At 35.9% G+C, this 24,728-nt stretch overlaps 1 protein-coding gene across 1 annotated transcript in view; it reads right to left on the bottom strand.

The window, feature by feature from the left end:
• Positions 1–24,728, bottom strand: part of LOC135299148 (uncharacterized) — a 475,254-nt gene that overhangs the window by 86,014 nt on the left and 364,512 nt on the right. Inside the window, exons 12-14 of the mRNA XM_064417695.1 lie at positions 21,220–21,286; positions 18,371–18,529; positions 17,601–17,640 (exon numbers count right to left, since the gene is read on the bottom strand). The gene's annotated coding sequence lies outside the window, so the exon portion shown is untranslated. The remainder of the gene's footprint in view (positions 1–17,600; positions 17,641–18,370; positions 18,530–21,219; positions 21,287–24,728) is intronic.

Genomic DNA, 24,728 nt, shown 5'->3' with positions numbered 1-24,728 from the left:
AGCCTCATTTCTTCTAAATGTACAGTTACTGTTTTTCAAAAATAACAAACCTTGCAGTAGCCCATTGAACAAAGCAACAAGTCATCCATTTATGGACTTTTATAGTCACATTTAATGACAATTGACCTTTATATATTTCTGTCACATATATATGTGTGTGTGTATATATGTATATATATGTAAGCAGCAATAGGAACTTAGGACATTCCCAAACTGCGCCACTCCACAGAAAGAAGAAGAGTCCAACCAGGCACTGTCTATCCTCCCATTCCAGTTAGCAGGACTGGGGTCTATATGATGGATGAAGAATACAAACAGACCGTTGCTGAAACGATGGTCAAGGTCATATTTTATCCTCACAGAACAGAATAGGGAAGTTTGTCTTTTTATATTTGGTCCATTTATACTTAAATAATATCCTTGTTTCCTTGACGGTTGTGCTTCCTTTAAGTGGCTGATGCTGTAAAAAATTTTCAGTACTTCCAAGTGGAAGACACAGAGTGGGCACATTATAGTGGCTGTTTTCACCTCTGCCTCAGGCATCATTAACAGGAGTGAACATCTGCTGTAATTCTTATAAGAAAATCTTATAAGCCCCATCTCTTACAGGACTGCAGAATGTCTTAAAGGTTTTTAGAGAGATGTGGCTCACAGCACCAGCCACAGCAGAGTGTTTTATCTAATCAGAGACTTTTGATTTCTGGTCTGCTATACTGGTAAGAGGTGGGAGGACAGTCAGGTTCAAAACTAGCCTGCCAACAGAAGTGCTAGAAGTGCCTCCAAGCAATGAGTTGCACACACAAACACACACATTTTCACAAATGAAGGCTAGAAAACATAGTCCATTCCTCACCTAAACTCTTAGTCACATCCATTTTTACCTCAGATGAGAGTATGCTTTAGTAAGTCCTGAGCCAAAGGACTCTGAGTGCAATGCAGAGCCGAGTGCCCAGGGAAGGGAACTAAACTGTGGCTTTGAAAAGCAGGCACCACCAGTTTCAGATGTGTTTGCTTTGGGTAATCTTTCTGTCCTTGCACACCAAGGTCCTTTGAGTCTCACATGTCTTTTTTTTTTTTTTGTTTTCTCAATCTGTTTTTTCCTCGAAAAATAAACTGGTTACCACTGATGTAACTGCAATAAGAGCAAACTCTACAAAACATGTAGCAATTTCAACCCAATAGGGTTTTTTTCCTTAACTGAGTAAAAGTAAATTGAAATACGTTAAAATAAACTATCACACAGTCCTCAGGTATAGGGAGTGCTAAATGGGAACATTAACTGAATACTGACAGCTTGAAATTACATTCATTACATGGTGTCACAACAGTTTCTGGAGCACAGTAGTGGAAAGATACACAATAATAATATCCCAAGGTCCTTGTAACCTCCTGCTGGTATGGGGCAGATTTCATCAACAGATGCAGAGAGCAGTTATTAGGAGACTATGCCTTAATGCAGAAATAACAGGGAAAGATTTCTGCTTTTCTTCAGGAAAAATTTGTGCTAAAGTCTGGAGCAAAATAAAAATTACAGAAAGGGTACATACAACTACTCCAACATAGAGGAAAAAGTGACATCTCAAGTTTTGCCAGGGACAACAGTTTCTTTCAACACCAAAAGTTTCTTGAGAAAAGTAATGTAGTCTGAGAAACGTGCAGTGTTCCACGTCCTCTCTGCTCACATGTTGATATATGCCACACCCCTGAAGGTATACACTGCAGTGTGGTCAGGTACCTAAATGCATCTTCCTCCATCAGAAAACCAGCATCTTGCTTAAAATGTAAAGCCCACAGGAATGTACCATACAACATTCTTTTAGGACAACCTCCAGTTCCGCTTTTTAAGTCTAAAATTCTTAAACCTCATCACCTCCACCGGCTAACTCGAATTTCAGGTTCTTCCTGCTTTTATGTTGGACTATGATCCTAAAGATATTTTTCTAACCTAAATGATTTTATCTTTTAGGGTTTTTTCTTTTTTTTTTTTTTGCCAAAATCTTAAATATTAGTCTTAATTTTTCCTCAAGAAAGCAGATTTAGAGAGAAAAAAAACCAGCTAAACAATACAACCCAAGAGTTATCTGAATTTTTTTTTCTCAATTAGGCACACCTCTGTAAATATAAACTTTGAAGACAAAGTATTTGATGCTTGACACCTGTGTTTTGTTTTTTTTAAATGTTGGCATACAGTTTATTTGTATATTTGCTCCTTTTATTTGTGATTCCTTTCATTATTTCTGTGTGCCTAAGATATTTACAGACAGGATAGAGCTATGATCATCCAAAAAATAATTTGAATAACTGTTAAGTGGGTAAAAACTCTTGCAGAAGTACATTTATTTTAGCATTATGGAAGCTTCTCTCCTCTGTAATAAATTAATCAGGTGCAATTTCATAAAAAGATAGGCACCATTTCATCCATTTTCATTTCCCCTAAAGGATGAGAAAAGGAAGAAAGTGGAGCAAAGACAAAACCCTGTAATAGAAGGTAACAACGAAGACCAAGGCTGAGAGGTTGGGTTTGAAGGGTACTTCAAAATATTGAAATGCACAGCAAAAATCCTATTGTTACAAGTGCAAACATAAGCATTTCTGCAGCACTCACTGAGAGTGCATTCCTATGTGTTGATCAAGAATATTATTCCTTTTGTAAAAACCCTTACTGAGGCTCCCTAGGCAGTTATTTAATTTTCAACAAAATTTGCTATAAGAAGCATTTCTGTATTTCTTATTTTTGTAGTTCTTACTTTTGTTCTATTGGATATTAGCATAATTATTTTTGTTAGAAGCTTATTCTTTACCTGGAGCCACAACATTTCCACTGAAAAATGACAATGATGTCACAGAGGCAAATCAAAAGAGGTGATTCTGGTTAAAAACTGATGATTACCGGGTTGTTCTAAAAGTGAGGTATCCCAATTATTGTTTCAAAATGGAGCTTCCCATGTCCTAATTTTCTTAAAATAAAAACCAGACTGGAATGTTAGAATTCTTTCCTTTGCTCTGTATACACACCTTACCTATAGCGTTACCTGCTGCACAGCCTCTGGAACTCCTACAGATTTATGAGGCAGAGAAGCCCACCAACTCCCTTTTATCCATGTTACTGAAAATAACCCCTTCTGAATGTGACTTCAACACACCTTCCTGTAACAGGAGCACAGACTGAACAGCTACTGACCATTCCTTCAAGCTTACTCAGGAGAATCAGCAGCTGAGTGGTGAGCAAAGAGCAGCAGAGCCATCACTGCCACATAAATTAGGCCAAATGCTGAGATTAAATAGTACAATCATGACAAATAGCAAAGGAAATCACAGAGAAAATGAAAATAATATCACTGGACTTTTGAAATTCCATTGGTTTATTTTGTTTCATAACCCACTGTTCATGAAACAACTATTGGAATAAGGAGAAATTATGTGTGAAGTCAGATGGCTCCACAACTACTTTTTTAGCCTCTCCAAAGCAACAGAGAAGAGTTGCAGTAGTCATGTTTAAGAGGGCTAGGACAAGAGCTGGTGAATAAAGGAAAGGGAAACTATTGAAAACTGCTATATCAATGAAATTGTAATGATAGATTTCTAATACAAAGAAGGCTGAAAGAAGCATGCATACAACCTCCACAGCACAAGAGATTTCATCCAGGTCAGAACAAGAAAGCAAACTTTGAGATATAAGCAGACACCTTAGAATCACTGAGGTTTAAATTATAATCTGTACTTGTTCCACAAAAGTAGCATTGTGAGTCTCTAAAGAATTCCTTTTATGAATAAAACCTGGAGATCAAGTTATGTTTTTCATCTTACTACATCACATCCACCACAACATCAGGCTAATAAAAAACACCTTGAATATATAAAAACAAAACAATTTGGCAAGTATGGCAAAAATTCAAAACTAAGCTTATTTTAGCGTCTTTTCACATGTTTAAATCAAAGATGTGTCTTAGCATAGTAATAAACTCAGACAAAAATCATACCAAGAGGGTGCTGGAATATTCAAATTAGGCTATCCTTATGGCTATCTGGAAATACTCAGAGCAAAGAGAATCTTGGCAGGAAAATCTTATGAAGAATCGCATCCTCTCTTCTGAAAGATTCTTAGTATTTTTTTAACTATTTCAAGATTATACTCCACCCCATCTCTTTCTTCTCCACATTCTTATAGCAAGCCATTAGGCAAAAACAAACAAACCAACAAAACCAAACCAACCAACCAACTAACAAAAAAAGCACTCCACCAAAGGAGCCCCCAACTAAACAAAAACCCACAAAACAGAATTAGTCAAGATCTGGGAGTTATCTTGGTTGAGTGAAGGTGTGGAGCTGAGCAAAGTGTGGGCATGGCCAAGTTGTTCCACACCACGCACCTTATTATATGGGTGGGTTCAGGAGGAAAAGCTGGCTGCCACTCTTGAATTGTGAGATCTTATTTGGAGTTTAATTTCTGGCTGATGTTACAACCAGCACAGAAGTGAATCTCTTTTGTCCCCTGAAGCCAACATACTTAAAATACAACAATTTACCTTTCCAGTGACTCAGCCTTAATAAGCAATATAACAATCAAATCACAAATTTAAAGAATCCAGTACCTCTGAGCCCCTTCCCCAAAACCACCAAGCTATATTCAGCCTTCTTACATGAATGGTAACAGTGTCTACATCACCTAGCTGTGTTGTCTTCTTTCTAACAGGAGTGCAGAATAAAGTACAATACCTCATCTTTATGGATGGCTATGTCTGTATTTAAGGGGGAAATATAAGTAGGCAGTAACATAAAAGAGTTGTGAAAACATCACCTTATAGTGTTTCTTATTGTACTGCAAGTTGTGAGAAGTGGATAAACAAGGGCTAAATGGGATCCAATCCCATTTCCTACACTGCAGGGAAGTTAGCAGGCAGCATAAGATAAATTACCCTAGTCATAGGTCATCTTTAATGTTTATAGAGCACTTTCCTTGTGAATGATCACAGAGTGAATCATGAATGTTATAAACAAATTATATTAACATGCACAGTGGCTTGCACTTGACAGAAATACCAATAAAAGGAATTCAGTATGCAAGTAATACATACAGTTTCTTGGCTAAATAAGAATTTTGCTTTCATAGACTGAAAAAATACTTTATAAAATCATAAATGGCCAAACTTTTATCATTCTCTACCATCTCAAACAGATGTTAGTACCAATCTAAAAGAGTCCCTGGCTCCTGGCCAAGAGTCACTATCTCTTTCCTTCCTAGCTTTCAGCAGAAGTTTGCTGTCCTGTTTAATAACCAGATATAAACCTTGAATTGCTAGTGTTCTTTAAACACCCTGGTTATTCACACTACAATTTTTAGCTAGTTACTACTAGCAAGTTGGATTTTGTGTTTTGCTGTTTCATTTGTTGTTTTGTGGTGTAGTGTGTCATCCCTCTCCCAGTTTCACAAACCTCTACCATAAAACTACCGCAGAGATGCACCAGACAATATTGATTTGGGGGTGTGGGAGGTGGTGGGGTGCATTATATGGTGTAAAGCACACTCTTGGGAGAAATGCATTTGCTTCCTATCCCCTCTCTTCTGAAAATAAATGTTACAAACTTAGAATCCTTCTACTGGATTCTGACCAAGAAGCAACTGTGGGTTGCTTACTAAAGCAGGTTTATCGTGCTCTCATGTAAATTCCCACTGTCTTCTTTCATGCATGCCAGGAAACCCAGCCATGAGAATTGAAGCCATATTTTGACTCATGCAATTTCCTGAAGGGTTGGTGTCTCAATGAGTCAGTCTGTATTTTCAAGCACAGACCTGCAACCCTGGCAAGTGATTCAAGCTAATGGGTATTTATATTTTCATACTCTTCGTACATTCAGAGCCCTTATGCCCAGCTACATCTGTTATCCTTTTCACATCCCTACTAATGCTGTATTCCAAAAACCTTTGCAGACCAACTGACCATATACAGATGCTTGTCCAAGTTCATTAATAAAATTCCACATTTCATAAAAGCAGCTCCATTTCATGTTGCAGCTTGGATACCACATTCTCATTGAAACAGATTGCTGTTATTGAAAAAAAGATCACTGCCACAAGAAAATTATTTGTTTGGAGAACTACTGTGGAAGAATGAAGTTTGGACTGTAAATCATGCAATTTCCAGCACAATTCCTCATGTTAGTGTAACCATACAACAGAATGGAATACCAAAATTTTAAATGTTCTTTATGTCGTGCCTCTCACATGTATAAAAGACATGCTCTTGTTCAACAGGCTTTACATTACTCTAAGACAGTGTTAAATGCCCTTCTATGAAACAGGCAAAAGTTTAAGCAGATTTTTGTCAGTTGTAGTGCTTTGAGACTATTCTTGTGTAGAGAGATAAAAAAGAAAAAATAAATATTAAAAACCAGACACAGAAGAAAGAGGGGAGGAAAAACGGTCATTTCCATTCCTGTTTTTCACTATAAGATTTCAAGCATTCATTTCAAGTTGTAGATAATTTAAAAAAAATAAACTGTGGAATAATATTACTGCTTTCCTTAGGGAAGTTTTTGGTTCTCCTATATTATAATACAAGAATCTTGCATAGTATACCATATCCCTGACCATTCAGAGTTCATTCACATTCTGAAAACACAATTCAGTGCTCTCTCTTTTATTTTTCCCAGAATTTCTGCTTCACAGATCTCTGCTGGTTGCCTTAAAATCATCAACACTAGTCAAGAAAAATACAGAATGTCAGAGATGAGAGAGGAAGTTGATACAAAACTCTCTGTATTTGTACTCTTCTGCATGCAGTGTGCACTGCATTAAGTTTTCATGTATATGAGTACAACACTGAAGCAATTTTCTTTATGAAAACATGACAAAAATAAAAGCAGAACTGATCAGTGCCTATGAAATATTTTGAATTATTACTATCTCAAATTGTTATTTCTCTGTGGGAAAAAAATCTCTAGTTTCTGGCACAAAACAAAAGCAAACAAAATAATCTATGTATCCTTAATACATAATACCTATGCTGTTACTTATAGACCAAGCAAAATTGTTTTTTAAAATTTTCAGTGCAAATAAGTTAATTCAACACCTGTTCTTATAATTGCATCATCATAATTTATTGAAATCCAGGAACTACCACCTGCTAAAACTAGATTCTTTTCCAAGTACAGCAGCATTTTATCATCTTGGAATTAGGGGATGTGCACATAGCGGAAAAAAAACCTGATACTAATTTGAAACTAGTTAAAATATGCATAGCTCAAAGCAACTCTGGGTTTTAAAGGTATTTGATTTTCTGATTGCTGAGAATAAAAGTAAAAAATGTTTTTTCCATTTCTCAAATGAAGCACAAACACTTCTGAGTTCATTTTGCTAGGCAGTATCACTCACAGGAAAAGAAACCTCTCCTAATTAATATATGGAATATATCTGGAGATGATATTTCTCCAGAATACTAATTAACTGTACCATAAAGTAATGCCAACAGGAACATTTTCTGATTTTAAAACATTTTAACTTCAAGAGCATGCTGATTCTATGCCATTGCATACTACCTCTCCTCACTGTTTCAGGTGCATAAAAGATCAAGAAAATCAATTTTAAAAACCCAAAAACCTCACAAAAAACCTGAACACTAATATGTCTATGCCCAATCTGAAATTATTCACTTTTTCTTGTCATGAGAAACTAATCTGGTAGCATGGTAGCTAGGAAAAAAAATCCAAAACATAACTACATTACCTAACACTACACCTCCAGCAAGAAAATGAACTCAACAAATAGGTCAAAGATCAATTATCAGGGCAAAACACATGGAAGATAGGAAAAAAAGGCTATATTAAAGCCTATGTTCAGGAACAACTTTATAGCCAAGAAAAGAACACATTCCAAGTAGCAATTCAATCCATAGTCAGCAGAAGTACTCTTAAAAACCTCAGTCACTACTTAACCAAATTGCACTAAAAGTTTCTGCACATTCTCTTCCTTGAAGAGAAACACTAAAGTCAAAATTTGTGTTTATTTTAATGCAGACTCAAAAAATAAACTTTAAAGCTAATGTTAATCAAGTAAATACTTCAGATTCCCATAGCAACCAAATCAAATGGGCAGCAGGCCCTATGAAAGCATTCCAAGAAGCAATGAGACAATGAAAATTAAAAAGAAATACACCAGAATTCACTAAATCAACATAAGATGATGCAAAAGCAAAGAAAAAACAAATCCCAAGGCAACAAGGCTACAATTACACAAACATACATTAAACAAGCAGTAAAGCCCTCTTGTTTCTTACCTTTCTTCACCATTTTGGGTGTAGTCCAAATTCTCATGAGCATTTTGCTCCAAGCCACAAAGGCACTCCTGCTAGCTTTAGAACACTTTCTAGTTTCTGATCTATTTTTTACTTTTTTTAAAGAAAACAAAATCTCATTAAGAGATTTATTAATAAATTAGCAACTCAAACCCTGAACTTAAAATAGCAAAAGATCCCAAACAACAAAATACAAAAAAAAAAAAAGTGTAAGCATAATAACATCCCTTCAAAAAAAAAAAAAAAAACAAAAACTGCCCTTACACCTCCCTAGGTCTTATCCCACTAAGAAGCAGAAGAAAGGAAAGCATCTCTATTTACTTTGGTACATAAACTTAATTAAGTTCAAACACAAAATAATTTCAGTAAGAAGACAACTTAAGCAGTGGGCAACTGAAAAATATGGCACAACTTCTCAAATGTTTTATGGTTGCTCTAACAGTGCTAAGAATTACCTAATTCCTGACAGCTGAAAGTCATTTGAGGCTATCAGAAGTTATTAGGACAGCTAGTCAGCAGGTGCTAACAATCCAGAGATCAATGTATGAATCTTTTAAGATCCAGGGAATTGTTTCATAACACCACCAACCTAGCACGTAAAAGTCCTGAAAGTTTATTTGTTTAATTTAGACAAGAATCCAGAAACAGATGTATACTGACTTTTCTTAAGTATTTTAGGATGCTTCTGTAAAAATTGAATTTATTCATAGTTACACCAATTCCATTTTATTATTTTGTAGATACATCAAAGGGAATTGAGATCTTGAAGTTAAATTCAGTAAAACAGGGTAGGCAGTGTAAGTACTTTATCACTCTGAATTAGATTGCTAAACTGCTGCAGGTGCTACTTTCCAAGAGTTTCAGACTAACAGCAAAGAATTCAGATGTGTTATCTATTTAGGGTTTCTGGAATCCACTTTCCATTATGGCATTTGAAAACTAGAGTACTAAAAGTAGCACTGATCATTATTGCCCTCAATAACAATATTCTGAGACTCCCAGGTAGCTCAGTGGGTGGAGTTTTAAGGCCTTTTTTCTCTACAGCCAATGTCACAGGTGTACCCTGTAAAGAGTGGACTGTTGCTAAAAACATCATCAGAAGGATTTTATGTAGTATCATAAGCTATGATACACATGTATTTTCTATATGTATATAGCCATCAAATCACAAGGATGACAGAACACAAATGCATGAGCATATTAATGAATTACAGCTTCATTGTTCCTACAGAAATCAGTATATCCAATCATCTGAAAAAATTATAAGGTTTTGAAAAGGAAAGTGAGCAAAAACCAATAATTTTTCTGCAAAAAGCAAGAATTAAATTTTAATCTGCAGGTTCCTTCTAACAAAGATTGGTGACTTTTAGCAAGTCATCTATGCAGGCTCAGCAAGCCCATATAGCTTATTGACTAATTAAAGAATCAGGTCATGAATGTAGTCCAGGTTTGCCTTTAAAGTGTGATACGACAGCAGAGCAGCCGACTATTTTAGTCATGGACAGATGACAAATGATAGCATAAGAAATAGTCAAACCTGATAGTTAAATGGGATAAAAAGCATGGTTGATGCCAACTGCATACCTGAAGAGATGCTTACCTGACAGTCATGGTACCATTCACTGCTGTATGTAGAAAAATCAGGATACATCAAAAGCATTACACTCTTTTTCCCTGGAAGAATTCTCAGAATAATGATTCTTTTGATGGCCAAACTTTTTGTTTATGGAGAACAATACAGAACAGAAGAAAATTGTCCTTATGTTTGCGTCAGCCTATTGACATTGGAAAATCATAGATTTTAATTACTTTCATGTGTGTAAAGATAGATGAGAAAATGCATGCGTGCAATGTTTTTTAGAGGAATTATTTATTCTCTTGAGCTGTTTGTGTAGGGTGACTTTTCATGTGCAGCAGTAACACTGATGTGCTTTGAGCTATTTTCTTTTAAATTATTAAAAAAGTAAAAATGGACTCATATCACCTGGTGTGCATCTGCAACGTTTAAGAGAGTAGCTCCATGAGATACTGAAAAAGAGATGGCCAGGAACTACACCAGGGTCTGACCCCCATTAAAACAAAATGAGGTGCTATTACTATGGCAACTGGCTTGGGTTACGAGCGGAGGTGGTTGACGTTATTCTTCTCTGCAGTACCCCTACAGGCCACATAAGAACTGAGGAAAATACATTTTTTCTGGAGGTACAGATTTGTGTTTCGAACCCCACAGAGCAATTTCATCCATCATGCAGCATTGTTATCCTCAGCTGGAAACTCAGGACACACACACTGCTCACTTGCAAGTGTGGCAGGATGCCCCCTGCTTGGAGGACTTGTATTCATTTTCATCGACTGTGAATTCCAGACAATCTCTGTGGTTATTGCAAATCAGAGTGTAGGCATGAGACCCTAAGCTACAATTAATTTCTTCCTGTTTCATCTTTTCAAAGCCCCATTTTGGTATGGAATAGGCCTTCTCTTTTTATTTTCCCCTGCACTTCATGAGAGGACTCAATACCACTGAAATAGTTGGTAAACACTTTCCTGCAACGAAGGCACATACACAGGCACACATTTAACAATTCTTCTTGCTTGAACAGAGTTAAATGCCCTATGAGGTAAATTGGCTTTATCATTGTGAAAATGGGTTTATTGGCATCTTAGCCAAAACAGTAAGAATGTGTTACATTATTATGGAAGGTATTACCATGTAATTTATGAACTTCTCCTTCATAAATGCATTCACATCCCAGAGACCAATTTCAGAAATTACATTAATTTTTGCAGAGAACAAAGAATCCCACAATAGCATTATATTTTTGAACACAGCCTTGGTATTGAATAAAGCTGATTTTAAGCATGAATGTTGGTTTACCATTGAATAAATTCAGATTCTCTATATTAAACATACATACATTTCCTCAAAGTAGCTTAATTACTCTTTACAAAATGAGTTCTGCATGATGCAGACTAAAGATTAGAAAAAGAGTGGTTTAAGTTTTCATTAATAATGTAACATTTCATAAATCTTTTTTTTGTTATGCATATCTTCCTGAAAAACATAATACTATGTTTTTCAGGAAGATATGCATAATAAAAAATAACAGTTTTTCAAGGAAAAAAACCGCAACAAAAACAGGTGCTTAAAAATTAAATTCAAAATTTTCTCTGTGAAAAACATATTTTATTTTGCTGTAGTTTTTTCTTTAAAATTTCTGTTAGCATTAAATTATTTCCAATGCATAAGGATTCTAAATGGATTCTAAACCTAATTCCTTTGTACTTTGGTTGGCCCAGGATGCTAGACAGCTAAATTTAAAGTAATAGTAGGGTTTTCTCCATTGTTTTTCATTTGGCAATTCTTCTTTTATAAGGGTCATAAAGGTAACAGTCTGTAAAATCTGCTTCAGGTTTTCTTGCTCAGTTGTACTAATCTTGGTATCTTATTCTTTTTATCAGAGTCTTGTGTATTTCTTTTTTCAATTAGAATTCTCTGAATGATTCTTCATGATGTGGAAAGTCTTCATCTCTTCAAGGAATCTGATTCAGTTAACCTAGAGTGACCTCAATTTTGAACACAATAGAAATAATTTGTTTTCTTTACCTCTACTTTTTAACACAGTCATGCTTAGATGATCTTTTCTGGTAACCTCAGTAAGAACTTAAAAAGGGGATTTAGGTAAAACATTATGGGAAGAGAAAAGCTAATTGAAATTTCAATAAAAAATTAATTGCCACATCCCACTACAATAAAGAGGTCAAATCATCCTCTTACACTCATTGTGCACATTGTCAGAAATACTTTGATGCAGAAAAAGACCAGTAACGGTGCCATTGATCTTGCATTCATTTGCAGTTGGGAGAAGGGTAAAACAAAACCTTTATTAATCCTGTTCTCATCCCAGCACTGTGAACTTACTCAGAGGTATATGGATGTCCAGTTGTAAGCCACCAGATGTACACTGGTTTGTGTACATTTTTAAAGTCATATAATATGTAATTTGGGATACATCACATTTTGAATTTCTATCAACTAAGTCAAGAAAGGCCTGGAAAACTTCCTGGAAGTTTTCCCTGTATTTCTATATCTTTTAGACACAGTATGATGGGTCTTTTCTTCCTGGCTGTAGTTTCTCCTGATAAAATACATGTTTGTTCATTGCAGAGGGTACTTTTGGGAATATCTCCACAGTGCTTGCTGTTTTTCCTGACCTAAACTAATCCCACTCCCATGGTAATGTCGTATCCTTGACACTGCTGTTGGATGTTGCTGACAGGATTTCTGATGGATCTTGATATATTTTTCATATAGCAAATATAGAAGAGAAGTGTGATGTCTCTGTAATACGAATGGTCTACTTCTACTACAACCCGAATGTAAAACATCTGTGACTCATTTCTCATAACTCAACCAGTTACCTTTTTATTTTGTGCTAATAGAGTTCTATCTTTCATGCTTGATTAATCTGCTTACAATAAATGAACAGCTGTGTAATCAGTAATTTTACCAAAGAATAAACTTTCTTGAACCTTAACTATATCAAATTTGCTGATGACAGATACAGGTTTTCTTTAAGATCCTTTCTATCCAAATATTAATGTCTAGATAGAACTAAGTTGTTTGAAGTATATAAATTCATTTTCCCAAAACGTTATAAGAATCTTCATATATAGACTTGCATTTCAACTGAATGATCTCCATCCATTGCAAATATAAACTTCACTTCGTTGTTAAATGAAAAAATAAAAAAAGTTTCTAAAGCTTGTCTCAAATTCTTACACTATCTATGGATACATGCTCCAATATATAAAAAACACCTAAAGACACTGAATTCAAAAACATACCAACTTTATTCTATACCATTACTTTATTGTTTCACATGACTTCATACTGCATTTATGTTAAACACATTTTGAGTTAGTTTGTTAAATGTTTGGGTTTAAAACAGCCATTTTCTTTTTCTTTTTCATTTAATATAAATTAGTATGCAATATTCCTCTAGAAATTTTTGTTCTGTGATGCTAGAAAGCATTTAAAATTGCAGTATCTGTAATTGTTTTCTCCAGGGAATATATGAAAAGCACTGCCTAGTCACAAGCATCATGAATGCATCATTTAGTGGAGTTCCATGTCCTTGCACTAATGATTTCAATTTCCTTTTAGAACCTTACAGAACTGGCAAATATGCATCTTATGCACAAATAAACTAGATCTGAACCATCTAGGTAACAGAAACATATTCTGGACCTAACTGATGCTGAAAATTACAATAAGACTATATTTTTGGTGTTCCAGAAATTTTGCCTAAGTACCTTTAGAAGCTGGACTCCATCTAGACCGTGGCATAAAGATGGTCTTGAAACATCCTCTTGAAAAACATTGTACAACTTTTGGAAGCATGGGGTTTTTAAAGCTAACTGAGTACTTTCAAACTATTATTTGTACAGTCAGTATTTATATGATATACAGAAAATCACACGTAGTTCTTAAATCAGACAGAAAAGATCAGAGGTCAGTGTGTCATGGCTTAATGAAAAAGGACCCCTCCCTCTCAGGAGTCAAGAAGAGCTAATTAAGAAAAGCATTTTCTTTATTCTTTTTGAAGAAAGTGTTTTGAAAAGGGTTGAGCTGAATACCATTGAACTTTGAGTGAAATGGTATTGAAATTGGCATGTCATTTCCAGCTTGGCATTCAAGGCAGAATCAGTAGCTAATTGCCTGGTATAGCAGCACCCCACAGGGAGGGCTATACTGTGCTTTATGGGTAAGAACTTTTCCAGAGCTAAAGAACAGGGGCAGAAGGCCAGTTACTGGAATTAGCACATGTTTATCTCAATAAAAAAGGGAATAGGGAATAACAAGGTGATTTTGCTGTAATCACTGGAAACACACTTTCCTGCTCTTTTTTTCTTCCGTTGCCTTCCCGCACTTGAACAAAACCTGAAGACAGATATTTTCACCTCAGTCTGCATTGAAAAACAGGATGAAGCACTGAAAAGACAATGACTCTTGCTGCATTAACTCACGTTGAGGAAAAAAAGTGTTTGGAACTAAAAAAAACAACACCAAACAAACAAATAGACAAAAACAACAAAAAACCCCCAAAACCCCAAAACACAAAACCAAAAAAACTGAATCAAACTCAACACATTTTCTTCCCAATTTAATAAAAATAGATAAGCCTCAGTTATTTTAAGTTTTAAGCCACAACATCTTCCATAGCTAAAAAGCCAATTTTAAGGAAAGAAATGTGGAATTAGGCTTAAACTTATATTACACATCCCCAGAAATAAAATCTCCCTACTGAATACAGACCATATAAATCTCCCTACCAGAAGAGTTATATATATATATATATATATATATAGATATATATATATGTGTGTGTGTGTAAATAAATCTCAAAGCAGAAGAAAGTCTTTAATAGATCTTTAATAAATTTCTAGATAGTGAGTGTACAAATGCTAAGCCATTGCTGACTTCACTGGGAGCAGCATTAGAACAAGGCACAAAATCATACAAAATTTCAGATTTAGAGAATCAGAGCAGCAATGATGAGGAAGACAGAGAAGGTGAAGAAACTAGAAGGCATGTATTAGAAGACTTTCTTTAAGTCTTTTAATAACTTAAATCTGTTTATGGTCACAAGATGACATGAATTAAGAATGGCTTAAATAGTCAGTCTTATACTAGGCTGTTTTGAATAAATCAAAATTGTGTCCTAACCATTATATCCTCTAAGGCTACAGAGAAAATATAAATCTGTGTTATGATTTATCATGTAGCCAAGGATGACTAGTGACTTTCCAGGTGTAAGCATTATTGCAAGGAACATCATTCACACTATGCAAGGTACAACGAGCTGATTCACTTTTCTATGGGCCAATCACATTTAGAAAGACAAAGAAGGTTTAAACCTTCTAAATTGTTTTATTTATGCATTCTTCAGAAGTATCCTGGGTATCAATACTTACCCCTAAATAATATGTGTACAAAGTCAAATTACAAGTAAGGAGACTAAGTGAGAAAATGAAATATATTTCCAGTCACTTTCTATTAAAAAAACTAAACATTTTTTGCTAGTATCTCTGCCTTTTCAAAGGAACAGGATCATAACATGCTATCAATTGCAATCAATGGTATTTGCTGACATGAACATTTTAATTATGCATTACAGAATATAGTCAATTCTGGAGGATCTTTATACTTGTATTCTCAACTCATAATTATTTCAACAGTTCTGTATGTCATAATTTGATCAATTGAAGGGCACAGGGAGCCCTCATGTATACATTACAGTGTCTGTAATGATACAGTATCTGTAATAAAAATGCAGCACGCAGCAATCTTCCTCACTGCTGCTTGCAATATTGTTTAGCCTTTAATATTAGAACTGACATTATCTACCTGGTGATAATGGCAGGCCCTGCTATCATTCCCTTGCAAGGACTACACGACCATAACGACCAAGAAATAAATTATGAGCTGTCCAGAAGCATCAATGGTCTCCAAAAAGCTATGCCTGCATGAAATTATTTCCTCAATAGCCCACCACCTGGATTTCCACTAGGGGATCCTGAAATCAGCAGTGCTTTTCACAGGCAAAAGGGCTTTCCAGCTTGAATGTTTAGCTTGAAACTTCCTGTGTAGCACAACTGAACCTTGACTATATATTTTGCAGGTCCTTCCGTAGGGAAGAAAAGACCATCATTGCTCTTGCAGTAGTGGCTGTATGTTTATCATCAAAAGGGATGGAGGAGAGGTAATCTGCCCCTCACATCACATTTCACTGGAGATGCACAAGGCTTTGGAGCATAAACATGAGTTCACCAGTCTGAATTTGAGTTGTCAGCAGCACAGAAAGTGACAGAAAACAGACTGACAGCAAAAGGTGAAGTGTGATGTGAAGATCTAGGAGGTGTCGGTTCAGGGGTGGTATTTAGTGACACCGTCTGTGAATGGGAGCAGATGAGGTGGCCTGAGGACAATCTGTAGGAGACAGAGGAGCAAGAATGAATCTCAGAGCTCTAATGGAAACTGAAAGTAGATAGAGGCTGAAAAGAAATGCTGCTTGGATAATAAGAATAGAAAGCTATCAGGATATACAATACTAGTCCAGATAAAAGAGCAGGGACTTGTGGATTGTAGTACTTGAGAGAAAGATTAAGGTCATGATACCTGAGAAATTTTCCCATGTTGTACTGCTGTCTTCATGTAAACAGATACAATTTCTTAGGGGAAAACAATGAAGTATTTTTAAAATAAAATTGAAAAATCATAATTGAATATAGCTTTGCAGTGAAAAGAGCCAAACTGCCCACCTATGCTCAGCCCTTCACCTTCTCAGTGAAGATCAGCTTGATAGGGGCCTTTGTACATCAGACACTGACAGTGAAGGATGTTTTACCAGCAACACTTAGTACGTGTTACCATGTAACTCATTAAGAGAGTTAATGTGAACTTCACTCTCTTTCTCAAGAACTAGGATTCTACACTGCCCTTCTAGGTCAGTGCTGCAGCACTGTATGGGAGCAGCTGTTCTGGGTGCTCTTCCAAAAGACCTAGGATGTGGATTTGGATCCATTTCTGAAAAAGGAGGTATTAAATTTGTCTCACTCATATTCTAGGCAAATGTGCTAACTACCAAATCATTGTGGGAGACTGAGACCACATATGTGAAGGGATTAAATCAGCCAAGAAGGAAATCCAACTCCTGAATCATCATAGTCTTGTACAAGGTACACAAGCTTTGAGGAAAAAAAGAAGGAAAGATATATCTACATATTCTGTGCTTTTCATCTCCCTCTGAATGGGGAAGCAGTTTAAGTGATGCAGTCCTGTGCACTAATGTACAACAATCTAACACAAGACATACAAGATTTTTTGCTGTTGGATTTTAAATTGCAATGTAATATCAATTTAAGAACCCAAACAAAACCTAAAATTTTGCATTATTTTTAAATTGTTTCTTCAGAATGTTAATGACTACTGTTTGATCTAGGAGGTCTTCCTGTCCTCTTTTAGCTAAAAATATCGGATCAAAACTCAAAAATGTTTATGTGTATTCTGGAAATGAAGTACATTTCACTGTCCCTTTTTTGTTATTGACAAATATTTTTCCATTAAAAACACAACTGAAAATTAACAGTTTTGGGTGGGTTGTCTCTTAGAATTATTAACAAGGAAAAGAGAATGAAACCATGCACGGAAAGGTAAATTTAACCATTCACTAAGCATTGTGAGGCAGGGTTGTATTGCTGTTTTTCCCCTGAGAAAAATATTGCTTCACCCTTGTAATAGAGCTTTACCTCTGTCCTTTCAGTTCACTGACGTCTTGGTATGGAAGACCTAGACCAGAAGATAAAAATAAAATGTAGTTATTTATTTGAATCAGCTGAACTTTTGTCCTATGAACCAATGAGGGGGGAAAGGATGGGGAATGTATATTGCATTCAGATGACATCTGATGGAAAGCAATGCTAAACTTAAAACATCTTACATTTACCAGCAGCAAAATATATTAAGAACATCACCAAACTATTACTGCCTCAGAGAGTGATAGAAAAATATCATGGCTATTATTTTTAGCTAAAAATATGCTAACAAATATCAGTCTTGCTGAAAGGATAAAATAAATAAACTAAAGCACTATATATAAGTATCTAGTAATGACTCAGTCTTAACAGGCTTTGTTAAGCGTTCAGATGCTCATAAAACATTTTGCAAATCACTTCGGCTTAGGTACCCAAATGAAACTATAACCCTTTAAAAATAGAATTTTTCAACTTTTCCTGGACATCAGTACAACAGAAGAAACACAGCAAACTCTCAGCTGTGCATGCAGCACTTTCCATGCCCGCTCCCAAGAGGCTTTGGAGCACAGAGCACAACCTGGCTGGCTCTGCCATCAGCACACCCCCAGCACAGGCAGAGGAAGAAGAAGCAGCAGCTGCTTTGCAGCCATGCCCAAGAGAGACTGACTGGATGGGTGCCCTCCCTCTGGTCTCACTTGTTTGGTTTTCTGACTGGGTCTGAGGCAGGGGCTGCAATTCCTCAGTTGTGGGGACTGGAACCACACCTGGGATCCCAGCACTGCCTGACAATGCTCCAGACACTGGCATGGTCGTGCATCTGAGTCTTGTCCTCTGTGCTGCTGCTTCATCTGCTCTTAGGCACACTCAAAGCTCCCTGTTAAGCCCGGATGGTCTCTAGTTCTGCTCTCTGTTTTTTTTCTTATCTTTGTGAGTGAAAGGAAATAAGAAAAAGTGTAAATGCTAAAGTAGTATTTGAATATGTCAGAAAGAATAAAGTAAGACATCAGCTGTGCTGAGGCAACTATGGAAGAGCATTCACATGCAATTGTAATACAGATTTGGGACAGAGTTCAAATACAAGCCAAGCTTCACTCAAACCTGTGTTTTACTGCCAGAAGAAACAACACTAGACAAAAAGAAAAAAAAGAAGAAAAAAAAAAAAAAAGATGAGCTGGAGAATAAACCATCACACAAACAGAATTAATGATCCAGATTTGGATGGAAGCACTCCAAGTTCAATTTTCATTAAGACCCAAAATAAAGTGATAGAAAAGACACATCACAGGAAATTTAATAGTACATTTTGTATAACAGTAAATTACTCATCATTACCTATGGATTTAGAATGTGCCTACTGGGAAATGTCGCTTATTGCCACAAATATAAGTTTGAAGATATTAAAAATCACTCCATTTTCCAGACCTGTGTTCCAGATCTTAAGATGTATTAAATTTTGTTCCAGACAAGAAGACCTTAAGGAATTATTTTATCACAAAATCACAGAATCAAGGAGGTTGGAAAAGGCTTCTGAGATAATCAAGTCCAAACTACGACCAAACAGCATCATGTCAATTAGGGCATGACACTGAGTGCCACATCCAGTCCTTCCTTAAACACCTCCAGGATTCCAACCTCCGGGCAGTGCATTCCAATATCTAATCACACTTTCTGTGAGTAACTTCTTCCTAATGTCCAAATTAAACCTACTCTGGCTCAGGTTAAGACTGTGTCCTCTCATCCTGTCAGTGGTTGTCTGGGAGAAGAGACCGACACCCACCTGGCTGTTCCATCCTCTCAGGCAGTTGGAGAGAGTGACCAGGTCACCCCTGAGCCTCTTCTCTGAGCTGAACAACCCCAGCTCCCTCAACCGCTCCTTACAGGACTTGTGCTCCAAATCCTACACAAGCTTCGTTGCTTTTCTCTGGACATGCTTCAGTACCTCAATGTCCTTCCTGAACTGAGGAGCCCAGAACTGGACACAGTACTCAAGGTGTGGACTCAGCAGTGCTGAGTGTCAGGGAAGAATCCCTGCCTTGGTCCTGGTGGCCGCACTATTCCTGACACAGGCCAGGATATCATTTGAAGACTGAAAAGGCCCCATGTAGGAAAGCAGGTTTTCAGGTACCAGGGGACAAGATAAGAATTTGTTTGCACAGCTGTATAGACAAGTCCCAGTGATGAGTCCAAAAGACAGTTTTGACCAAACTTGTTTTCCTCATGTGGTAACTGCACAAAAGAATGAAAGCTGCTTCTGGCTTGACACTGACTGGAATGTTTCCAGTTATGTATGGGGAGGAAAAGTTCTACTTAGTCTCTTTCTGCCATGCCCCAACATAACTCCTTAAACTTCTTGCCACTAAATGCATGTTTCCTAAAAATGATTTCAACTCTGCTGTTCCTTGAAGAAAAAAAAACAAAAGCCAAACAGCATGAGGGGAAAAGAAATAGCATTCAATCAGCACATAAAAAATTCACCTTTAAATTACCACCTCAGCCTCCAAAAACCCAAAGATCTATCTCTGTTTCTTGTCCTGTTGGCTTCCATCACATTGTGTTTCATGCCTCATATCCTGCCTTTGTTCTGTGCCTCTCGCCAGCTCTTTGGGCAGCAGAAGCTCCAGCTTCCCATTGAACAACTCCTAGACTTCTTTCTTGAAAATAATATTGCTCCAAATAGCTACTCTCCTGGAAAGTAATACATTTTCTCACTGAATTGCTACTGATTTTAGCTCAATCACACAGGAAGTAGCAGACATTTCCTACATCTTTCTAGGTACTTTTATCTGTCCATTTTTCCACGAGCTTCCCAGAATAGATGAATCTATTTGTGTTTCATTTATTTCTAATCAGTTTATATTAAAACTATGAATTATCTTAAAATTTTTCATTCCTCTATATGATAATGTATTCAGGTAGGGTATTTGCCAGAGGAAAAAAACATTTAAAAATGCTACCAGACAATATTGAAATCTCTTGATTTAGAGCTCGACCTTGGTTTGCTCTATAGAAGCAGAAAACAATAGCCACCAAACAGTACAACAGTACTGATGGTAAAGCACGGTGCTTTAGACTGACCAGAGAAATTTTTTCACATATTGTTTAGATATTTCAAGTAGAAGATATCAGTATAATTTGCATTCACTTCTCAGATAAAACAAAAAGTAAATAATAGAGTTTTTAAAAAAATTCTAACATAAAATAAAAATTTTAAAAATAAAAAAATGCATTGCAAGTTGTCAAAACATTTCAAATACTTTGAAAAAAATGTTTTAAAGCTTTATCTTCAGGGTAGAATCTAAGGTAATGTCTGTCTTGTTTTTTTGCTTTGCAAATGGATTTATCCTCCTTTATAATGCTACTTATGACTTGACACTCACTGGAGTACCACTTTTGCAGGACAAAGGATAAGAAAACATAAAATCTTTTCTAAAAACACACAAAAAAATTCCAAATGGTATTAAGTTAACATAAATTAACTCTTTAATGAAAGTTTTCAGGTGCACAAATATGGCTGTATGCACACATGATAAAGGATTTCAACAATTTTTATAAGGCTAGTTAATTAATATATCTGGCAGGTACATCCAGCAGATCAGTTGCTCCAGTAACTCACCCTTGGGTCAGTCCCTCAAAGTTAGTCCGGGGTCTTCTTTGCCCCATTTCTTGTTATGTCTCAAGTTCTGGTGCAAAACAAAATGTCCTGGTCAAAAATATTTTCTTAGGCATAAGACTAAACAGAATTTTAAAATTGTGTTAGTAAGGGTTAGCTTATTGTGAGAAAGGTCAGGAAAAGTACTAGAAACCATACAACTATATATTAAAAATCTACAATGCTACAAATATATGAAATATATATAACAAGCTAAAAAAATCTTTAGGCATCTATGATAGTAGGAAGCACACATAACTTACCATTATATTCTGCATAGGTATGTTGATTACCCTGCCTTCTTTTTCTGATTTTGCTACCCTTTATGGTCTGCTACTGATACCCTGATATGCTCCTACTTTCATAACCACCCCTTTAGGGTGCCTGTTAGGCTTAGTATGGCCAGACTCTAACAGCTGTAACAGCTTTTCATCCATTTGCTATTCTTATTCTATCAGAGAGAGAAACACGTTAGGCTTTTATTCACTTCCCCTTAAAAGAAAAAAAAAAGAGAGAGCCTCTGTGGGAGTTTGACTAGAGAGCAAATAAAATAAACATTGGGTTTTCTGTGGTTCAGTTACAATTAATTACTTTAGTTTAACTAGATCAGAGTTAGAGAATGATCCCTTCTTTAAGTGCTTTACTTTCAAAAGAGAACTAAAATCTTAAGATATGTGAAAACAATCACAACAACAGTCACAAACAATGGTGCCTCTTTACTCTCTTTACATTTTCATGAATGTAATTTCATACCTTGCTTTTACATTGTTCTTAATACTTTCCACATTACATTCTCTTCCTTTCCATTTTAAATCCATTCAAAGATTTTTTATGGATTTCTGAAGAAAGTCTGATGTGAGTTTTTATGCCATCTATTTGTTGTAATGAGAAATGCATTAAATAATAAAATATGAGTAGACAAAGGACAGAAAAAACCCAAACTGTCAATGTAAAGAGTTTCCAGGAATGCATGGGAAATGGCAGTGCCTTAATTTCTACCATTTGTGTCTGTTTCAAGTCTGTCCTTTCTCAGGGACTTTGAGTGTATATATATATATATATATATATATATATATATATATATATATATGTAAATAGTAAAGAAATTTTATTTCTACTTCAAAACATTGTAAGCTAGGAAGAAACATTAAAATATTTTCTGATTTACTAGCTGCAGTTTCAATCTCTGCTACTGCTTGTTACTCAGTCCACATTTTCAGTAGTCTTCATTATGCATTGATCAATGCACTGAATTGTGCCATGGGTCACACACAGTTTTGTATTTAAATTACAAAACACAAAGAAATATGCCTGCTAGCTGAATAACTAGAATTCATAGAACATTTTTGATCCATAAATTTTCACATATTTCACATTGATGACTGACACCGTACAACAACAATTCAAACAAGAAAACAGCATGACAGAGAAGGACAGATTTATTTTGACATAATTTATCTTGCTTAATGTTGAAGTTCTCCATATAAGCAAATTCTGAGCAAGCAGAATCCTAAATGTTGATAGTAAATTTATATTGTTCATTTCAAACACCTATTTTGATGGTTGTTTTCATCTTTCTGGACATTTAATGTCTTCTAAATATACTCCAAAAAGTCAAAGTGATTTTTAAAGTTTTTAAATATTGAACATTTAAACACCTAAGTACATTTAAACCTAAGTGCAAATACCAAATAATCCTTCAAACAAGGTAGCGACTAGAGAAGTCACAGTTTCTCTGGAGCCAAAATTGTTTTTTCTTTCTAAATGATAAGGGGTTTAACATTCCTTAGAATCTGAACTAGCACTTTCCTTGTACAAAACTTATGATCTCATTCAATACTATTACAACTGTGACAGAAACCATGATTGAACCAACATAGAACATACTCAATTAGGAGTTCCCGGAAAATGCTTATGTATGCAGACATTATAGCAGAGTGTCAATAAGGAAGATACTGATGAATGGATATATAATTTCTCAACTTTTCTTTCTCTTGTCAAACTGGGTTTTTTCTCATAAGCGCAAAACTGTGAATTAAATGTGGCATCTAAAGCCATGCGTTTTCATTCCTCTTTCCTGGCAAAACCCCAGATTTTGTCCTATAAGTGAAAGATCCCTTTAGCTACTGTAGTTTTTGTACCCATTCCTGTGCATTTGAATGGCCTGCATCTTTGGAAAAATATAGCCTCTGAATCTCAGGCAAAAATTATTTTATTTCTCTGTGACAGGGAAACTATAAAGACAGCAGTGTCACAAATTTTGAGCAGTGCCCTTTTATACCAGGGTAAAGTGCAGTAGAAAAGTTGAGCCAGTTGATAAATATCAGACACAAAATACTCTATAGAATGCTACTTAACTCTTGTTAAGGTTTGTGATTTCATGTACTGCTTACTCATTATTCCAAGTATGTTTTTAAGTGCATCAAATTAACTCAATCAGGAATGGTTTCAGCTCACTGATAAGACATGCAAAAAAATTCCCTAAGAATTAAATCTATGTGTAACATCTTCAAGATTCATTAGGATGATTAGATGTTAAAAATACAAAGACAGTTATTAAAGTGAAAAGGGTGTTAGCAGTTCATATCTTTAGTCTGATGAAAATTTGAGTACTCAGATACTGATTAATAAAATGTATTTCATCACCACTTACTCTCATCCTTCTTAAAACATACATGACCATCAAAGGCTAACACTTCTTCTTTTGAACAGCACTTAAAGTCCTAAAATTGGACATTAAGAGTTTCCAAACAAAATTAAACCATTAGGTCAATGTAATTGTATAATGCAAGGTGGCAAACAAGACCCTCACTGGTACTCATTCACTCACCCCTGAGAGTGAATGGGGTGGGGAGAGAACTGAAAGAGTAAAAGAAAATTTGTGGGTAGAGATAAGGACAGATTGATAGGTAAAGCAAAAGCTACATTCACAAGCAAAACAGAACAAGGAATTCATTCACCATGTCTCACTGATGGGCAGCCAGGTGTTCAGCATTCCCCAGGAAATGTCCCCCTGTCCTCTTCCCCCAGATTTATATACTGACCAATGCACTGTATGCTATGGAATACCCCTTTGGTCAGCAGGGATGCCAGCTCTCCCAGCTGTGTCCCCTCCCTCCTCCTTGAGCACCTCCAGCCTCCTCGCTGGTGGGACAGTGTGAGAAGCAGAAATGTTCTTGACTCTGTGCACTGCTCAGCAGTAACACCCCTGTGTTATCAATACTGTGTACAGCACAGGTTCAAAACTTTGACTCATGCCAAGTCCTGTGAAAAAAAATATTTTTATCCTAGCAGCACAGCCAGGAACAGATTTTAGCTCTGTGTTGGTAAAGGAGGTCAAATCCATTATTTGGGTATTACTACTACATGAAACTCTAATGGAGAGGTGATGCTGTGAGAGGCTCAACATCCTTTTCAGGAAAATCTTCAAAATGCTCTCACCAGAATCTGCTTCTAATTGAAACTGATATGAT

Source organism: Passer domesticus, chromosome 4, assembly GCF_036417665.1.
Source record: "Passer domesticus isolate bPasDom1 chromosome 4, bPasDom1.hap1, whole genome shotgun sequence".
NCBI lineage: Eukaryota > Metazoa > Chordata > Aves > Passeriformes > Passeridae > Passer > Passer domesticus.
This window is presented reverse-complemented; position numbering and strand designations above follow the sequence as displayed.